The sequence below is a fragment of the Megascapheus bottae genome, chromosome X, assembly GCF_031878675.1.
Source record: "Megascapheus bottae isolate mThoBot1 chromosome X, mThoBot2.hap1, whole genome shotgun sequence".
Classification (NCBI taxonomy): Eukaryota; Metazoa; Chordata; class Mammalia; order Rodentia; family Geomyidae; genus Megascapheus; species Megascapheus bottae.
Genome location: NC_143547.1, coordinates 50,020,311 through 50,038,952, shown reverse-complemented (window position 1 = coordinate 50,038,952; position 18,642 = coordinate 50,020,311). Strand labels below are relative to the sequence as shown.

General features: G+C 43.8%; 1 protein-coding gene across 1 annotated transcript in view; it reads right to left on the bottom strand.

Annotated features, from left to right (window-relative positions):
- Atp7a (ATPase copper transporting alpha) overlaps window positions 1-15,243 on the bottom strand; it is a 117,761-nt gene extending 102,518 nt beyond the window's left edge. Inside the window, exon 1 of the mRNA XM_090326579.1 lies at window positions 15,146-15,243. The gene's annotated coding sequence lies outside the window, so the exon portion shown is untranslated. The remainder of the gene's footprint in view (window positions 1-15,145) is intronic.
- Between the last annotated feature and the right edge of the window lie 3,399 nt (window positions 15,244-18,642).

The window sequence follows — 18,642 nt, the reverse complement described above, 5'->3', positions numbered from 1 at the left end:
CTGAGACACTAATCTTCAATTAATCACCAAAAAAAAATCTGGAAGTAAATCTGTGGCTCAAGTGGTAGAGCTCAAGACTTGAGTAAAAAATCTTAGGGAGCCGTTTGTGGCTCTCACCTATAATCCTAGCTACTCAGAAGGTTGAGATCTGAGGATCAAGGTTCAAAGCCAGCCCTGGCACAAAAGGACTTGAGACTCTTATCTCCAATTAACCTGTAGTAAACTAAACAGGAAGTGTGGCTTGGCTTAAGTATAGGTCGGTAGCCTTGAGCCTGAAGAGCCCAGGGACAACACCCAGGCCCAGGGGTAAGGTGGTAGCCTTGAGCTGAAGAGCCCAGGGACAGTAACCAGGCCAAGTTCAAGCCCTATGACCTACAAGAAAAAAAGCTTAGTGAAAATGCCAAGACCTTGTGTTCATGCACAAGAGCTGGCAATAAACAAAAATAAAAAAGATGACAAATTTCTGGATAGGTAGAAGTGACAGATTCTTCTTATCAGGAACAAAGAAACGTCAAGCAATCTACCTGAGGTAACCCAGTCTCTGAGGGAACTGAGAGAAGTGGTTTGGGTAGCTTTCATGGCTGCCACCTTGCACCACTCCCTGTCATCATTACTTAAACTGTGACTGCTGTCCCCAAGATTTGTGTAAGACAACAGTTCTGGATGAGATGAAGGAGCTCAACCTGCAAATCGGGATCAACTTGTAGCCCCAGAAACCTACCTCTTGCAGCTCCCTGTTCCATCCTCTTCCTGTCACGTGTCTCAGCTGAGATTCACAATGGGAAAGGGAAAAACCAGCATTACCAGTGACTTCAGGGTCAGGATCTATAAATAAGCCTGAATCCCAAGCACCCAAAGATGAAAAATGAGGAGGCAAAGGTAGTCTTGTGGGATGCATTCTAAAATGTAACCAGAATAGTGCCAGACCTTCTTTAGAACACAGATATACTTGCATTAAAACCCAAAAGGAAGACCAGAGAAAATGCACGTCATGACAAGCATGCATGTGAGGCAATATACTCATGCTTTAAGCTTACTAAGAGATACCCAACAGGACGCTCAAACGGCACTTACTTCCTAAGGTTTCTGACAAAGCTGGGCTGAAGTGCAACACAAAATGGGACACAACTGGTCTGCTCAATGCTTTCAACTATACAACAGAATGCAAAATTGACCAGAGGGCTCCAATGTAGAATAGAAGGTAAAGCAACCACTGAAGAGCTCAGAGTGAGACTCAGTGGTCCAGCACTTGCCAAGACTCAGGGTTCTATCTCAGGACCACAAAGAAGGAATAAGAAGAAAGAAAGGTAAGTATTAGCCAGGCGCTGGTGGCTCATGCCTATAATCTTAGCCACTCAGGAGGCTGAGATCCGAGGATCTTAGTTTGAAGCCCATTCCAGCAGGAAAGGCTGTGAGACACTTATCTCCAATTAACTACCGAAAAACTGGGAGTGGCTCTGTAACTCAAAAAGGTATAGCTCTAGCCATGATGTTAAGAGCTCAGGGACAGCACACAGGCCCTGAGTTCAAGGACTATGACCAATCCAAAAAAAAAAAAAGGAACTGGTCACTGGTGGCTCATGTCTCTGTAACCCTACCTATTCAGGTGGCTGAGATGTAAAGATTGCTGTTCAAAGTCTGCCCAGGGCCAAAAGTCCATGAGAGTCTTATCTCCAATGAACCACTAGAAAACTGGAAGTGGTGCTGTGGCTCAAGGGGTAAGGTGGTAGCCCAGAGCTCAGGGATAGCACCCAAGCCCAGAGTTCAAGCCCCATAACCCCTCCCCCAAAGGCATTAGTTGTTGTGAAATAATTTCAAATAACTGAAGTTTCTCTTTCATGTATGGTGAAAGGAAACTCATCACAGTGACAGAATCACAATTAGAAACAAAAGTATAGGGCTGGGTGTGAAGGTGTGCACCTGCAATCTTAGCATTTGAGAGTTTGAGGCAGAAAGCCAACCTGAGTTTGTGTCCAGCCTTGACTATATATGGAGACTCTGTCTACAGTAAAAATAAATAAATAAATGAAGACAGGTGCTGGTAGCTCAGGCCTACAGTTAGGATAATAATCCTAGCTTCTCAGGAGGCTGAGATTATATTTTGAAGCCAGCAGAGACAGGAAAGTCCATGAGCCACTTCTTGAAATTTTTAGCCACCAAAAAACCTAAAAGTGGAGCTGTGGCACAAGTGGTAGAGCCCTAGCCTTGAGTAAAAATGATAAGGGACTACACCCAGGCTCCAAGTTCAAGTACCAGTACTGGCAAATAAATAAATACACACACAAATAAATAAGAAACAAAAAGTATAGGCAAATATGGTATCCTTAATATGCGGCTATTAAATCAAAAGAGTACAAGAGCAAGGACTCAATAACTGCATACCCAAAGCAGTTAAGGTACTATGTTATCTCTTATCACTTTTGCTGTCCCTTGGTTATCTCATATTGTTACACTATCTCACTTTGTTACCTGATATATCAGATATATTTGTATTTGGTTATCTGAAATTGGATAGGGAACGGGGGAAAACAAGATGAGGGGTGGGGGTGGGGGGAGGGAAATGGGGACCAAGACATGTGAAAGGGTATCAATGTATGTGAATTAATCCACCATGTATCTGGCAAATATCATGTAACCCTTCTATTAATTACAATAAAAATATATATAAAAAAGTATAGGCAAATGTACTGCTTTTCTTTTGTCTGAGACCTCAACTTGAAGTCAGTACCTGATACTTTCATTCACTGGATGGCAATCTACCAACTAAGCCACATTTCCAACCCCACTCTGCTATTCTTGAAGTCATGGACCCTTACCTACTATCAGAAAGCATTTCTTTCTCTTTCCTTGCCTAATCCCCTACTTTTGCCTATCTCTCCTTGGACCTCCTGCTCGCACTTCACCTGTATACTACTTGACCTTTCTAATGACACTCAGTGATCCTAGGATTAACCAATCCCAACCATTTGGCACAAGCATCATTGTTGTGTTGCCTGTGGAGCTGTGTCTCTGAAAAGACTTTCTTTGAGATGCTCAACTTAGGAAACAAATTAGGGTGGGGAGGTGAGACCAACCCAAAGAAGAATGACTCCAGATCCAGAGCTCCTAACCCCTGCAAAACACTACAGCCAAAGGACATTGCCACATACCTAAACAATTCCTCAAATCCTTCAAAAGATGATGCATACCTAAAACATTCAACACTTCTCAATATCAGGTATCTACCACACCACATAGTCCTTTTGAGGCAGGATAAACCAGAGAAAATGAGAACAAGAAAGAGCTGTAAGAAGCCAAATGTGGTGGCTCACACCTATAATCCTAGATACTCAGGAGGCTAAAATCTGAAGATCACAGTTCAAAGCCCACCCAGGCACTAAAGACCATGAGACTCTTATCTCCAATTAACCACTAGAAAATAAGAAGTAGAGCTGAGGTTCAAGGGGTAAGGTGGTAAACTCGAGCTGAAGAGCTCAGGGACATCAACCAGGCCCAGAGTTCAAGCCACACAACCGACAAAAATGAAGAGTAAGGAGGAGAAGGAGGAGGAGGAGGAAGAGGAGGAGGAGGAGGAGGAGGAGGAGGAGGAGGAGGAGGAGGAGAAGAAAAGAAGAAGAAGAAGAAGAAGAAGAAGAAGAAGAAGAAGAAGAAGAAGAAGAAGAAGAACAAGAAGAAGAAGAAGAAGAAGAAGAAGAAGAAGAAGAAGAAGAAGAAGAAGAAGAAGAAGAAGAAGAAGAAGAAATCTGTCAGAAACTGAGACAAATAATATATTAACAGGATATAGCTTGGGGTTGGAGATGTGAGTCAGTTGATTGAGCACTAACCCATGAGTAAAAGTGTCAGGTACTAAGTCCTGATTTCAGATGAAGAAAGAAAAGAGGGAACCAGGCTCAATGGCTCACACCTGTAATCCTAGCTACTCAGGAGGCTGAGATCTGAGGATCAAGGTTCAAAGCCAGCCTGGGCAGGAAAGTCTGTGAGACTCTTATCTCCAATTAGCCACCAAAAAGCTAGAAGTAGACTTCTGGCTCAAGTGGTAAAGAGCTAGCCTTACCATAAAAGCTCAGGGATAGCATCTTATCTCCAATTAACCTCTAGAAAATGGGAAGTGGGACTGTGGCTCAAGGGTAGGGAGGGAGCCTTGAGCTGAAGAGCTCAGGGACAGAGCCCAGGCCAAGTTCATGCCCCATGACCCACAAAAAAAGAAAAGGAAAGGAAAGGAAAGAAAAGAGGGCCGGGAGTGCAGCCTAGGGGTAAAGTGCTCACCTAGTATACATGAAGACCTAGTTTCGATTCCTCGGTACCACATACACAGAAAAAGCTGGAAGTTGTGCTGTTCCTCAAGAGCTAGCCTCGAAAAAACCCAAGGACAGTGCCCAGGCCCTGAGTTAGAGCCCCAGGAATGGCAGAAAAAAAGAAAGGAAATAAAAGAAGGAAGACCTTGAACACAAGCATACAGGCATTTTTTTTCCTGCTCAAAGCCTTTTACTTCCTGACAAAATACAACCTTTGGTAAAAAGGGGGAAAGAGCCCCTCTATGCCTCTAACCATAACCAAATAATTACCATGCTCAAAGAATGGAGCAAGGACATCTTAAAGAAAGACACTTATCCTGAGGAAAAGCATTAGGAAAAGTGAATCTCCTCAGCTAGACACCTGTGGCTCATGCCTATAATCCTAGCTACTTGATTGGCTGAAATCTAAGGACCTCAGTTCAAAGCTAGCCAAGGCAGGAAAATCCATGAGACTATTATCTACAATTAACTACCAGAAAACAGAAGTGGTGCTACACCTCAAAAGAGGTAAAGTGCTAGCCTTGAGCAAAAGAGTTCAGGGACAGAGCCTAAACCCTGAGTTTAAGCCCTATGATTAACCAAAAAGAAAGAGTCAGAGAGACAGGGAGAGAAGGAGGAATTGAGGGAGGGAGGGAGGGAGGGAAGAGGGAAGGAAGGAAGGGAGGAAGGAAGGAAGGAAGGAAGGAAGGAAGGAAGGAAGGAAGGAAGGAAGGAAGGAAGGAAGGGAGAGTCTGTTCGAAAGGAAAACAAAATACTTATCTCAAAGGAAGATTTGGAAGATCCATTCTTTGTTTAAAGAGATGCTCAAACATCATTGTGATAATAACTCAGTTAATGAGTAGACCAACCTTAAAATCTCTAGGTCCAACTGATCAAACAGTGTAACAACAAGAATGCTAGAACATGCCAGATGTCAGATCAAAAGACAACATTCATCCTAGGGCAAATTTAAGCTAAACATCAACCTACTCTTTCTTCACAGATACCCTTAATGTTAAAGCACATTTTGCACCTTTTATCAGATGTGCCTGCTCCCATATCTGGATTGTATACTTTCTATCTTCCCTCAGAGACTTTCTTTCGTTTGGACACCTCTTCCTAGAACGTTGATTACTACTTCCTTTTTGTGTGTGCTGGTCCTGGATCTTGAACTCAGATCCTAAGCAGTGTCCCTGAGATTTTGTGCTCAAGGCTAATACTCTACCACTTGACCCACAGTTCTACTTGAGTCACAGTTCTACTTTTGGCTTTCTGGTGGTTAATTGGAGATAAGAGTTTCACAGACTTTCCTGCCCAGGCTTGCTTCAAATCTTAACCCTCTACCAATAGGCCATGCTTCCAGCTTGCTGTTTCCTTTCTGAATTCTAAATATCTTGCAGTCAATATCAGTTTAGTGCCTAAAGTCTCCAGATTTGTCTAGTATTACATATTTTCCTCTGTCTAGACATGGTAACATAGGAGCCTTACACTAATTTGTATATGTAACAGGGCAAAGCATACAACGAATATTTACAGGTTAGAAATGGGGCTTCACCAAAATTCTATTTATAGGCTAGAGATGTGGCTCAAGAGATAGAAAAAAAAACACGTGTAGGTCTGCTGTCCAAATCTCAGTGCTGCCAACAAATATTTCCATTTATAGAAAATATAAGAGGGGCTGGAAATGTGGCTTAGTGATAGAGTGCTTGCCTAGCATGCATGCGCCCTGAGTTAGATTCCTCAGTACCACATACACAGAAAAAGCCAGAAGTGGAGCTGTGGCTCAAATGGTAGAACACTACCCTTGAGAAAGCTCAAGGACAGTGCCCAGATCCAGAGTTTAAGCCCCAGAACTGGGAAAAAAATTAAGAATTTAGCTAAGCCCATGTGGTGGCTCACACCTGTAATCCTAGCTATTCAGGAGGCTGAGATCTGGGGACCAAGGTTCAAAGCCAGCCCAGGGACAAAAGGGACTTTCCAATTAACCTCTAGAAAATGGAAAGTGGGGCTTGGCTCAAGGGTAAGGCAGTAGCCTTGTGCTAAAAAGCTCAGGGACGCTCAGGCCCTGAGTTCTAGCCCCATGACTAGCCCCCCCTCAAAAAAAGAGCTCAGGGACAATACCCAGGCTCAAGGGTAGGGAGGTAGCCTTGAGCTGAAGAGCCCAGGGACAGCCCCCAGGCCCAGTTCAAGCCCTGATACCCTGTGACACACTGACACACACACACATACACACACACACACACACACACACACACACAGAATTTAGCTATTATGCAGAGCAAGTTAGACATGCATAAGGCCTTTTCTCTTGCTAACATTTTCTTTTTTTTAGAATTTATTAATGTTGATTTTTATATCATATTTTCAATGACAAGTTTAACAAACAAGTGTTCAAGGAGGGAACTTAATCACAATTAGGCTAAGGGTTTGTATGTCATAGAAACATATTAATTTAAGAAATAAGACATTATGTCTATAGAGTCATAGGTTTTTATGTCTATATAGTTGTGTTTATATTTCCATTACCATGTCCATAGCTTTGGGTATGCAATTATTGAGTCCTCGCTCTTGTACTCTTTGGATTTAATAGCCACATATTAGGAATACCATGCGCCTTTTGTTCCTGAGGTCTTGACTTGTCTCACTCAACATGATTCGCTCTAGGTTCATCCATTTCCCTGCGAATGCCATTACTTTTTTTTTTAATGCCAGTAATTGAGCCTCAGCTTTAGCTTTTGTGTGGTTACCTGGAGATAAGATTAAAGTACTTTGGATTCCTATATCCAATATGGCTTTGAGCCATACTCCTGAGATCTCAGACTCCTGAGTAGCTAGGATGATAGGTGTGAGCCACCAATGCTTGGCTTGCTGTCATTTTTCTATTCTACAATTCACTCAGCAAAGCTGAATCTTACGTATTGAGGAAACAGAGATCTGTAGGATCATGGTTCAAAGCCAACAAGGACAATAATGTTTAAATCTCCAATTAATATGCAAAATACCACACTGAAGGTATACCTCAAGGAATTGAGTGCCAGCCATGAGCAAGCAAGCATAATTGGCAAACAAGAAGCCCAGAGTTCAAACCAAATGTAAGAAGGGAGGGGAGGGCACTCAGTGAAGCAGAACTATGATTCAGCATTTAGCAATTAAGGAAATAATCTGACAAATCTCAATGGTCCAGAGTTTGTGGCTTGCTAATTACACAAGCAGATTATTAGTCGTTTTCTTAGTGGGAAGTAGAATGATTACATCATGGTGATATGCTTGGCTAGCTTTCATAATGGGTTTGAGGATGCTGAGGTTAGCACAGTATAGGTGTCCTCTAGGCTCTTGAGCCGTCACAATCTTGAGTTTTCCAGATTTTATGTTTAAAAACTAAACTTTACTACTTGCACACATTGATTTCCATATAGCTCCTGTAGTCTACTAAATTGAGAATAAGGCAGAACTGTAATTTGCAATTGTATTTTATAGCTTGCTAAAATTACTTCTACAGTAAATGACATACTAAAATAATAATAGTAGCCAAGTACTATTGGCTCATGCATGTAACCCTAGCTACTCAAAAGGCTGAGATCTAAAGCTAGCCTGGGTAGGGCAGTCAGGCACAAAAGACAGTGAGACTCATTTAAGAGTCTCAATTAATCCCTAGAAAACTGGAAGTGCGGCTGTCTCCAGAGGTAGGGTGGTAGCCTTGAGCTGAAGAGCTCAGGGACAATGCCCAAGCCCAGGGGTAGGGTGGTAGCCTTCATCTGAAGAGGTCAGGGACAGTGTTCAGGCCTAGAGTTCAAGCCACATGACCCACAAAAAAACCTCAGGAACAGAGCCCAGGTCCTGAGTTCAAGCCCCAGTACCAAAAATATAATAGTAACTAGCCAAGTGTTTTGGCTCACGCCTATAATCCTAGCTACTCAGAAGGCTGAGATCTGAGGATGGCAGTTCAAAGCCAGCCTGGGCATTAAAGTTCATAAAACTCTTATTTCCAATTAACCAGCAGAAAACCAGAAGTAGCACTGTTGCTCAAAGGGTAGGGTGGTAGCCTTGAGCTGAATCGCTCAGGGAGAGTGCCCATGCCCAGAGCTCAAGTCCCACAACCAACAAATATATAAGATATGTGTGTGTATAATAATTTTATTATTTATTTATTACAAGCCAGACATTGCTCTTACATGTATGAACCCATCAACAATTCTGAGGTTACTATTTCCATTTTACAAACATGAAGGAAGATTGGTGATGTACATCAAAAGGAGGGCTGAAATGATGACCATAGGTCCATCCCAAAACTGTAAAAAGAAATACATAGGGCCGGGAGTTTGGCCTAGTGGTTAAAGTGCTTGCCTAGCATGCACAAAGACCCGGGTTCGATTCCTCGGTACCACATACATACAAAAAAGCCAGAAGTGGTGCTGAGGCTCAAGTGGTAGAGCTCTAGCCTTGAGAAAGTTCAAGGACAGCGCTCAGGCCCTGAGCTCAAGCTGAGGACTGGCACAAAAAAAAATACATAAATAAATCAAATCTTCTCGGGGTCCTACAAGTGGTAGGCAGAGACAAATCTGCACTTGTGTGTGTGTGTGTGTGTGTGTGTGTGTGTGTGTGTGTGTGTGTGTGTGTGTGTGTGTGTTGAGGGGTTGGTAGTACTGGATTTTGAACTGAGGGCCTTGACTCTTGCTAGGCAGGTGCTCAATCATTGAGTTATTTTTTCTTTTAGTTGTTTTTCATGTAAGGTCTCAAGCTATTGCTGGCCAAAGTTCCTATTCTTCATCGTATGATATACTGCCTCTCAAAATAACACAATACTAGCATGCAATAATGACATAAAATGCCCTCAAGTAGCAACAATATCTAAGAGTCTAGAAAACATTGTCAGTGTTTGAATCTGTTTGCTTATTAAACTTATATTGGTGTGTGCTGGTCCTGGGGCTTGAACTCAAGATGCTATCCCTGAGCTTTTATGGTAAGGCTAGCTCTTTACCACTTGAGCCAGAAGTCTACTTCTAGCTTTTTGGTGGCTAATTGGAGATAAGAGTCTCACAGACTTGGGGCCGGGAGTTTGGCCTAGTGGTTAAAGTGCTTGCCTAGCATGCATGAAGACCCGGGTTCGATTCCTCAGTACCACATACATAGAAAAAAGCCGGAAGTGATGCTGAGGCTCAAGTGGTAGAGCTCTAGCCTTGAGAAAGTCCAAGGACAGTGCTCAGGCCCTGAGCTCAAGCCCAGGACTGGCAAAAAAAAAAAAAGAGTCTCACAGACTTTCCTGCCGAGGCTGGCTCTGAACTACAATCCTCAGATTTCAGCCTCCTGCGAAGCTAGACACATAGTACCAGGCTGTGCTTATTAACTTTATTGTACTTTCTTTTAGAACAGTTTAAATTCTAAAGTAACAACTATCAAAGTGTGACCAAAGACATGCTTACTGTAAAAATGAGAAAATACACATAAGCTATTTTATTGTTATTCCTAGAATGTTGAGAATACAAAATAAATAAATAAATAAGACGAGCTGGGAGCCTGTGGTACATACCAGTCCTAGCTATTCAAGAGGCTGTGATCTGGGCATCAAAGTTCCAAGCCAGCCCAGGCAGAAAAATTGATGACTCTTATCTCCAATTAACCACTCAAACAACAAAAGTGGTGCTGTAGCTCAAAGTGATAGAGCCTCATGGGAAAAAGCTCAGGGACAGTGCCCAGGCTCTGAGTTCAAGTCCCATGTCCAGAAAAAAAAGACCAGATAGACTTTGTTGGAGCATGCATGGATAGCAGTGGGAGGAGGCGAGGTGCATGAAAAAGGTAAAAGGAGAGTATAAGTCAGACACTGGTGGTGCACGCCTATAATTCTTACTACTTAGGAGGCTGAGATCTGAGCTTTGAAGGTTCAAAACCAGCCTGGACAGAAAAGTCCATGAGACTTTTATTACCAATTAACAATCAGAAAACTGGGAAGTGGCACTGTGGCTCAAAGTGTTAGAGATAGCCTTGACCAAAAGAGCTCAGGGACAGCATCTGGGACCTGAGTTCAAGCAACATAGCCAACAAAAATTAAAGTGGATGAGTGTGGTCCAAACAGTTTATATCCACGAATTAAAATAGAGCAATAAAACCAATTAAATTTATTTTAACAAAGGGACAGAACCTGGGCACCGAGTGGCCCATGCCTGTAATTCTAGACACTCAGGAGGCTGAGACCTGGAAGACTGAGGTGCAAAGACAGCATAGTCAGAAAAGGCTGAGAGAAAAGACAACATTGCCTCATTTGTAAGGAAATGGAAAGACTTGGAAAAAATCATATTCAGTGAAGTAAGCCAGATTCAAAGAAACATAGGCTCAATGGTTTCCGTCATTTGTAATAATTAGTGCACATCTAGGACTCTCCTAGCAGAGGATTACAATAGCGCAAAACCTAGATTCTAAGGTCATATAAGGATGAGACTAAATGAAAGGATCTCCAGGATATGGAAACAAGAGCTTTACCTTGTGTGACTGTTGCTCTTAATGAACTATTTATTTCTCATCTCTTTTGTTGTATCTTACCTTGTTATCTGGTATATTGTATATATGTTTATTTGTTTATTTGAAATAGGATAGGGAAGGGGGAAACAAGATAAGGGGAGGGATGGGGAAGGGAAATGGGGACAAAAACATGAGACGGGGTAGCAATGTTTGCACCTTCTATCTGGCAAATATAATGTAACCCTTCTATTAATTACAATAAAAAAGAATATAAAGAAAGAAAAGGGTGAGAGATTCCATCTCCAATTAACAAACAGACTTGGGCTAGAGGCATGATTCAAGTGGTAGGGCAAACCAGCCATCAGCAAGAAAAGTAACGGAAAGCACAAGGTCCTAAGTTCAAGCCCTAGAAACCCATGTGCACATGCACATACTTGTGCACACACATGTGTGCGTGCATGCACGCATGTGCGCGCACACGCGCGCGCGCGCGCGCACACACACACACACACACACACACACACACATAGGGAAGATAACGGAGAGTGAGTTTAAAAACAAAAGAGGTACATTTTGGGCATGCATGTGACAATGAAATTCCCTTCTACAAATAATGTATGATGACTTAAAAACTTAAAAAAAAAAAGGAGCCAGAGCCAGGCACTGGTGGCTCACACTTGTAATCCTAGCTACTCTGAGGATTGCAGTCAAACCCAGCCCAGGCAGAAAAATCCCTGAGACTCTTATCTCCAATAAATTACCAAAAAAGCTAGAAGCAGAGCTGTGATCAAGGCACTAGACTTGATCAAATGAAGCCCAGGGAGAGCAGCCAGTTTCCTAGTTCAAGCCCCAGGACTAGCAAAGAAACAAAACCTACAGGCTGGGAATGTGGGTGATAGAGTGCTTGTGTAGCATGTGTTGAAACCCTGGGTTCAATTCCTCAGTACCACAGAAACAGAAAAGCCGGAAATGGTGCTGTAACTGGAGTGACAAAGTATTAACCTTGAGCAAAAGAAGCTCAGAGACGTGGCCAGGCCTCGAGTTTAAGCCCTAGACTGGCATAAAAGAAAGAAAGCAACCAGTCAGTGGGGAAAAGTACAACATTCAACATCTTATGACTTCCCAGATGCTCTAAAATTAAGAAACAGGAATTTGTGGGTTGTTTCTGCAATAGTCACAAACTCTTAAGCAATTCTAATCACACCCTGACAATCAGGTCAAACAGTATACTGCAATAAATAAATAAATTATTCTTACCAAGAGCCTGTGGCTCATACCTTTAATAATACCTACTCAGAAAGATGAGATCTTAGAATCACAGTTCAAAGCCAGCAGCAGCAGGAAAATCCATGAAACGCTTATCTTTAATTAACCACCAAAAAGGCAGAAATGGAGCTGCGGTTTAACTGGTAGAACAGTATCCTTAAAGGAAAAATCTCAGGGAAAGAACCCAAGTCTGAGTTCAAGGTCTGAGTTCACCACCTCTAGTACAAAAGGGATTGGAGATATGACTCAGCAGTAGAGGCCTTGCCTAACAAGCCATGAGGCCCTGAGTTCAACCCCAAGACCACAAAAAAATTACATATCTTCCTTTATCCTCCAACAACAAAAGTAATTGCGCTTCGAGCTCTCTAATAACTAAGTTCTTTGTAAACTTCTGTTAGCTCTAGAATCAATGCTTCTTTTTTCCTTTTTGGTGCTGGGGATTATACTCAGGACCGCTCACATGCTAAGCACATGCTCTACCACTGCACTAAGCCCAAGCCCTGTTAGCTCAATTCTTCCATAACCTCATGACACTAGAAGTCTGCTATATGTTTATCCCCGAGTATTAAATTGAGATTTGTACTGTATAGTTGTAGTTGTATGTCTTTGTTGATGGTGTTTTGGGCTTTAACGGGGTTTTTTGAATGCTTTCCCCTCCTGAGAAGCAGGTAACACACTTTATATGAACCATTTTCTTCTCAATTCCAAGAGGCATACAGCACTGTGAAACTTTCCAGTGGAACTGAAGGAGACAAGTGTCTGAGGCATTTGTCCTTCCCAATTTGCTTTAGTTAGGGTATTAGGTCCACATCCAAGGTCAGTAGCAATCACAATGATACATTACTTTTTAAAAGATTTCTTCATAATCATCCTATTTTTTTTAGCTAATCCTTGGGGGTTTAAACTCTGGGCTTAGGCACTGTCCGTGAGCATTTGTGCTGAAGGCTAGCACCCTATCACTTGAGCCACAGCTTCAGTTCCAGCTTTTTGGGTAGTTAATTGGAGATAAGACTGTGATGAACATTCCTGCTCAAGCTGGCTTCAAACCTTGGTCCTGTCAGGCACAGTGGCTCATGCCTGTAATCGTAGGTACCTAGGATGCTGAGAGTTGAGGATCACGGTTCAAAGCCAGCCCAGGCTCTACAAAGCCCGTGAGACTGTTATGTCCAATTAATCACCAGAAAACCGGAAATGGCCCTGTGGCTCAAGGGGGTAGAGCAGTAGCCCTGAGCTGAAGAGCTCATGGACAATGCCCAGACCCAGAGTTCAAGTCTCACGACTGACAAAAAAATAACTAATGGAGGGGCCGGGAGTTTGGCCTAGTGGTAGAGTGCTTGCCTAGCATGCACGAAGACCGGGGTTCAATTCCTCGGAACCACGTACATAGAAAAAAGCTAGAAATGGTGCTGAGGCTCAAGTGGTAGAGCTCTAGCTTGAGAAAGTCCAAGGACAGTGCTCAGGCCGTGAGCTCACGCCCAGGACTGGCAAAAAAAAATAACTAATGGAATATCCGCAGTTCAAAGCGCCCTAGTGGCTCAAGTGGTGGAGTGCTAACGTTGAGCAAAAAGACACCGAGGGACTGTGCCCAGGCTCTGAGTTCAAGCCCCAGGACTAGCCAAAAAGAAAAGGGAAAAAGAAACCCAGTTATTCGTGCCGAGGCGCTGCTAGAATTCATTGCCTTCATCGCTGAATTGGGACTTTTCATTGATTGCTAAAGGTTTGAGGTCAGAAAGACTGTTAGTCTTATGTACCCCCACCTCCCACACTTCAATTTCACCTAATTCAATGTTCTTCACACAATGTCTTAATACAAGTCACATTACAGGTGATAAAGAGGGTAGGATTAAAACAAAATTGAAAGTGGGGAGCGAGGAGATAGGCTGCTTATTCAATAAGACAAGTGTTGTCCATGCTTAAAATAACCTCAGTATCTACAACCGAAAGTGTCAAAAGTAGAGCCAGTTGTGGTGGCTCAAACTGTAATCCTAGCTACTCAGGAGTCAGATCTGAGGATCAAGGTTCAGAGCCAGCCTCGGCAATACAAAACTGTGATACTCTTAGCTCCAATTAATCATTAGAAAATGGGAAGTGGGACTGTGGGTCAAGGGTAGGGTGATAGCCTTGAGCTGAAGAGCTCAGGGGCAGCACCCAAGCCCAGAGTTCAAGCGCCACGGATGAGGGAGGGAAAGGGAGAGAGGGAGAGAGGGAGAGAGGGAGAGAGGGAGAGAGGGAGAGAGGGAGAGAGGGAGAGGGGGAGAGGGGGAGAGGGGGAGAGGGGGAGAGGGGGAGAGAGTGAGTCAAAAGACAGCCTGGGGGGCCAGGAGTTTGGCCTAGTGGTAGAGTGCTTGCCTAGCATGCACGAAAACTTGGGTTTGATTCCTCGGTACCACATACATAGAAAAAAGCTGGAAGTGGTGCTGAGGCTCAAGTGGTAGAGTGCTAGCCTTGAGAAAGTCCAAGGACAGTGCTCAGGCCCTGAGCTCAAGCCCAGGACTGGCAAAAAAAAAAAAAGACAGCCTGGAATGCAGGAAACGGTGAGGTCGATCTCCAGCACCCCGGGGACAGAAAGGGACAGAGATCGCGACAGACTGGGATCCAGAGACACAGGCTCTGGGTGTGGGGGGGAGCCAAAAGGTGTTCACAATGGTTTACTGAAAAAGGACATCGGAAACGAAACAAAGTGGAAACAAGTGTCGCCTTTTTTAGTTTTAGTTTGTGCTCTCTGAGCAAACCAAGAAGCTACATAGCAAATTTGAAAAATTGATTTCATCCATCATAATGAACATATCACCTCAGTTTTCAAAGTAAAAAGACACTTATCGGGAAGCAAAATTCCCCCTCCCAGTTCAAATGACTTCCAATATAGGGCACAGACGTTCTGGGGACCCCCAATTCATGAACCTAGGCCATGGATTGTAGGGTACGCTCCCTAGACTGGTATCAAAAAGTAACATGGGTCAGCACTCTTTTTTTTAATTACGTTCAGGGAAGTGAACCCCAACTGTGGCTAAATGTGTTGGTCCTGAAGTAGTAAGAGTGTGGGGTGTGCCCCACACAAACACGACCTTCTCACCACACTTGGTAGTAGATGGACGAACCCTGAATACTCCTTCGGCAACCAGAGGCCGACGGGAAGCCAATGTAGGACTCACCTGGCTCTTCCATGCGGTGATTCAACCTCCAGAGCACCGGAGACTGTGGCAGCCAGAAGTGTACACCCGCAGCCTCTAATCTCTCACACTCTGGGAAGTCACAATAGCCGCGGCAGTGACGACGACTAGGCGGCGGCAACGTCGACGACTCCTCCCTCTCGGTGCTCCTTTATCCGCCCCCAGCCACCGCGGCCACCAGGTCTGGACCCGCCTACTTCTCCCCCCATTTCCGGGGGAGGTGCCTTGGCCGGAAGCTAGGCCTAGGAGAAACCCCGTTCCTAGTCACGTGGATGTGAGCACTACACCTAAGCCTAAATCAAGCTCTCTCGCGCCCTCTGCTGCCCTCCAGCAGTCTTGCAACCGCAGCCCTGGGAGGGGCAGGATTTTGACCCTCCCGCCTCCTTCCTACCCCAAGCCCCAAATCAAATTAAAGCAGAATAAACAGTATCTACCAAAATAGTGCTTCATTTTAATGTACTGAGAGAACTCCATGGAAATCATCTTCTACTATGTTCTGGCCCAGTATGACATTAGCACGGATCGGTCAGACGAGGTAAAGTTGCTCCTAATACGAGGTAGCCTAACTATATAAATGCCCGAATCTTGAACTAGCTAACCCTCATCCCTTGAAGACTGAATCAGTCTGGGGACGTAGATCAACGCTATTGCGTCTAAATTGATGATTTTTATATGGACAGGGATGTCACTTTTCCACTTTGATTTTTTGGTTTTTGTTTGTTTGTTTTTTGCTCCATCATTTAAAATATTTAACGGGCTGGGCGCTCGTAGCTCCTGCCTTTGATCTTAGCTGCTCAAGAGGCTAACAAGTGAGGATCACAGTTCAAAGCTGGCCAGGGAAGTAAAGTCTACCACGCTCTTATCTCCAATTAACTACCAAAAAACTGAAGTGTGCTGTGGCTCTAAGTAGTAGAGCACTAGTCTTGAACATTCACTTCAAGCTCCACCACCAACAAAAAACAGAAACACCCTGTGGGGAAAAAGAAATCCTGTCATGTTGGAAAACAAAGTATAATATCCTTTTCTCAGCTGCTTTGGGAACCACTTCCTATATTTTTGCCTACACACCTCATTTCCTTATGAACTCACATTTTGCCTCCTTGGAATCACTAAGTATTTTATTTTACCCAGGGCCTGATTACTGTCCTTGCGCATTTTCCTCAAGGCTAGTGCTCTACCACTTGAGCCATTGTACCACATTCAGTTTTTCTTTTTCTTTTTTTTTTTTTGCCAGTCCTGGGCTTGAGCTCAGGGCCTGAGCACTGTCCTTGGACTTTCTCAAGGCTAGAGCTCTACCACTTGAGCCTCAGCACCACTTCTGGCTTTTTTTTTTTCTATGTATGTGGTACCGAGGAATCGAACCCAGGTCTTCATGCATGCTAGGCAAGCACTTTAACCACTAGGCCAAACTCCCAGCCCCCACATTCAGTTTTTCTATATATATTGTGCCAAGGAATCACACCTGGATCTTTGTGCATGCTAGGCAAGTACTCTACCACTAGGCAACACTCCTGGCCCTTTACTTTTATTCATTTTTTTTATTGTTGCTATTCCTGGGACTTGAATTCAGGGCCTGAGCCCTATCCTTGGCCTTTCTCAAGGCTAGAGTTCTACCACTTCAGCCACAGCAACACTTCCAGCCTTTTCTATATATGTGGTACCGAGGAATGGAACCTGGGTCTTCGTGCATTCGAGGTAAGAGTTCTACCACTAGGCAAAATTCCAGGCCCTATATTTATTGGTTTTTTTGTGTGTGTTGGTAGTGGGGCTATAACTCAGGGCCTAGGCACTGTCCTTGACCTTTCTCAAGGCTAACACATTACCACTTGAGCCACAGCACCCCTTCCAGCTTTTTCTGTGAATGTGGTAGAAAAGAAAATCTAGGGTTGGGGCCAGGAGTTTGGCCTAGTGGTTAAAGTGCTTGCCTAGCATGCATGAAGACCCGGGTTCGATTCCTCGGTACCACATGCATAGAAAAAAGCTGGAAGTGGTGCTGAGGCTCAAGTGGTAGAGCTCTAGCCTTGAGAAAGTCCAAGGACAGTGCTCAGGCCCTGAGCTCAAGCCCAGGACTGGCAAAAAAAAAAAGAAAATCTAGGGTTTCCTGCATAATAAGAAAGCACAGTACCACTAGGCCACATTCCCTGCCTTATTTACATTTTTTTTTGCCAGTCCTGTGGCTTGAACTCAGGGCCTGAGCACTGTCCTTGGGCTTTTTTCTCAAGGCAAGCACTCTGCCACTTGAGCCACAGCACCATTTCTAGCTTTTTCTATGCATGTGATACTGAGGAATCGAACCTGGGTCTTTGTGCATGCTAGGCAAGCACTCTACCACTAGGCCAAACTCCTGGCGCCCTTGTTTGGATTTTTAAATTAACCTATACAGTGCTCTATGTATATACACACAAACAGAGAAAAGAAGGATATACTTAGGGGAGGAACCCAAAGGTGTAACTTGGGGTTCATGATTTAACTCAGTGGCAGACCACTTGCCAGGCATGTACAAGGACTTGAGTTCAGTCCTCAGCTCTGGGGGGAAAAAAGTTAATCCTCTGAACATCTAAAACATTGCTTACCAAAATGAATTCCATGAAATAGGAACATCCTTTTTTTTAAATTGCTGGTGGTGGTTTTATTGCTAGTTGTGGTATCGGCTGTTTTTCTTCTCTCTTTTTTTTTTTGGCCAGTCCTGGGCCTTTGAGCTCAGGGTCTAAGCACTGTCCTTGGGCTTTCTCAAGGCTAGAACTCTACCACTTGAGCCACAGCATCATTTCTGGCTTTTTTCCATGTATGTGGTACCAAGGAATCAAACCAGGCCCTTTGTGCATGATAGGCAAGCACTCTACCACTAGGCCAAACTCCTGGCCCCTGTTGTTCTCTTTTTAAAGGTACAAAGAGGGAGTACAGGAATGGAGGATGAACAAATACAAAAATTGTTTTCTATTACTCTGAGCCACAGCCCCACTATCCATTTTTGAGTGGTTAATTGGAGATGAGTCTCACAGGGACTTTTTGGCCAGATTGGCTTTGAACCACAATCCTCAGCTGTCAGCCTCCTGAGTAGCTAGGTTGGCATGAGCCAACATAGCTGAACATGCTTTTCAGTATACATTATGTTAAAAAAATAAACAATGTAGCAAGGCAGTGGTGACTCATGCCTATAATCCAGGTTACTCCAGAAACAGATCTGAGGATCATGGTACAAAGCCAGCCTGTGCAGGAATATTTGTTCATGAGACTCTTATACCATTGACCAGCCAGATCAAACTGGCTGTGGGGGAAAAAGGAGATCAAGGAAAAGACACACACACACACACACACACACACTATAAATTCAACCAAACATTTAAAAAGAATTTTTTGACGTGGTCATGGGCCCGGAGCTCTTCAGCTCAAGGCTAGTGTGGTTTTCTGGTGGTTAATTGAAGATAAGAGTCTCACAGCCTTTTGTGCCTGGGCCAACTTTGTACCAAGATCTTCAG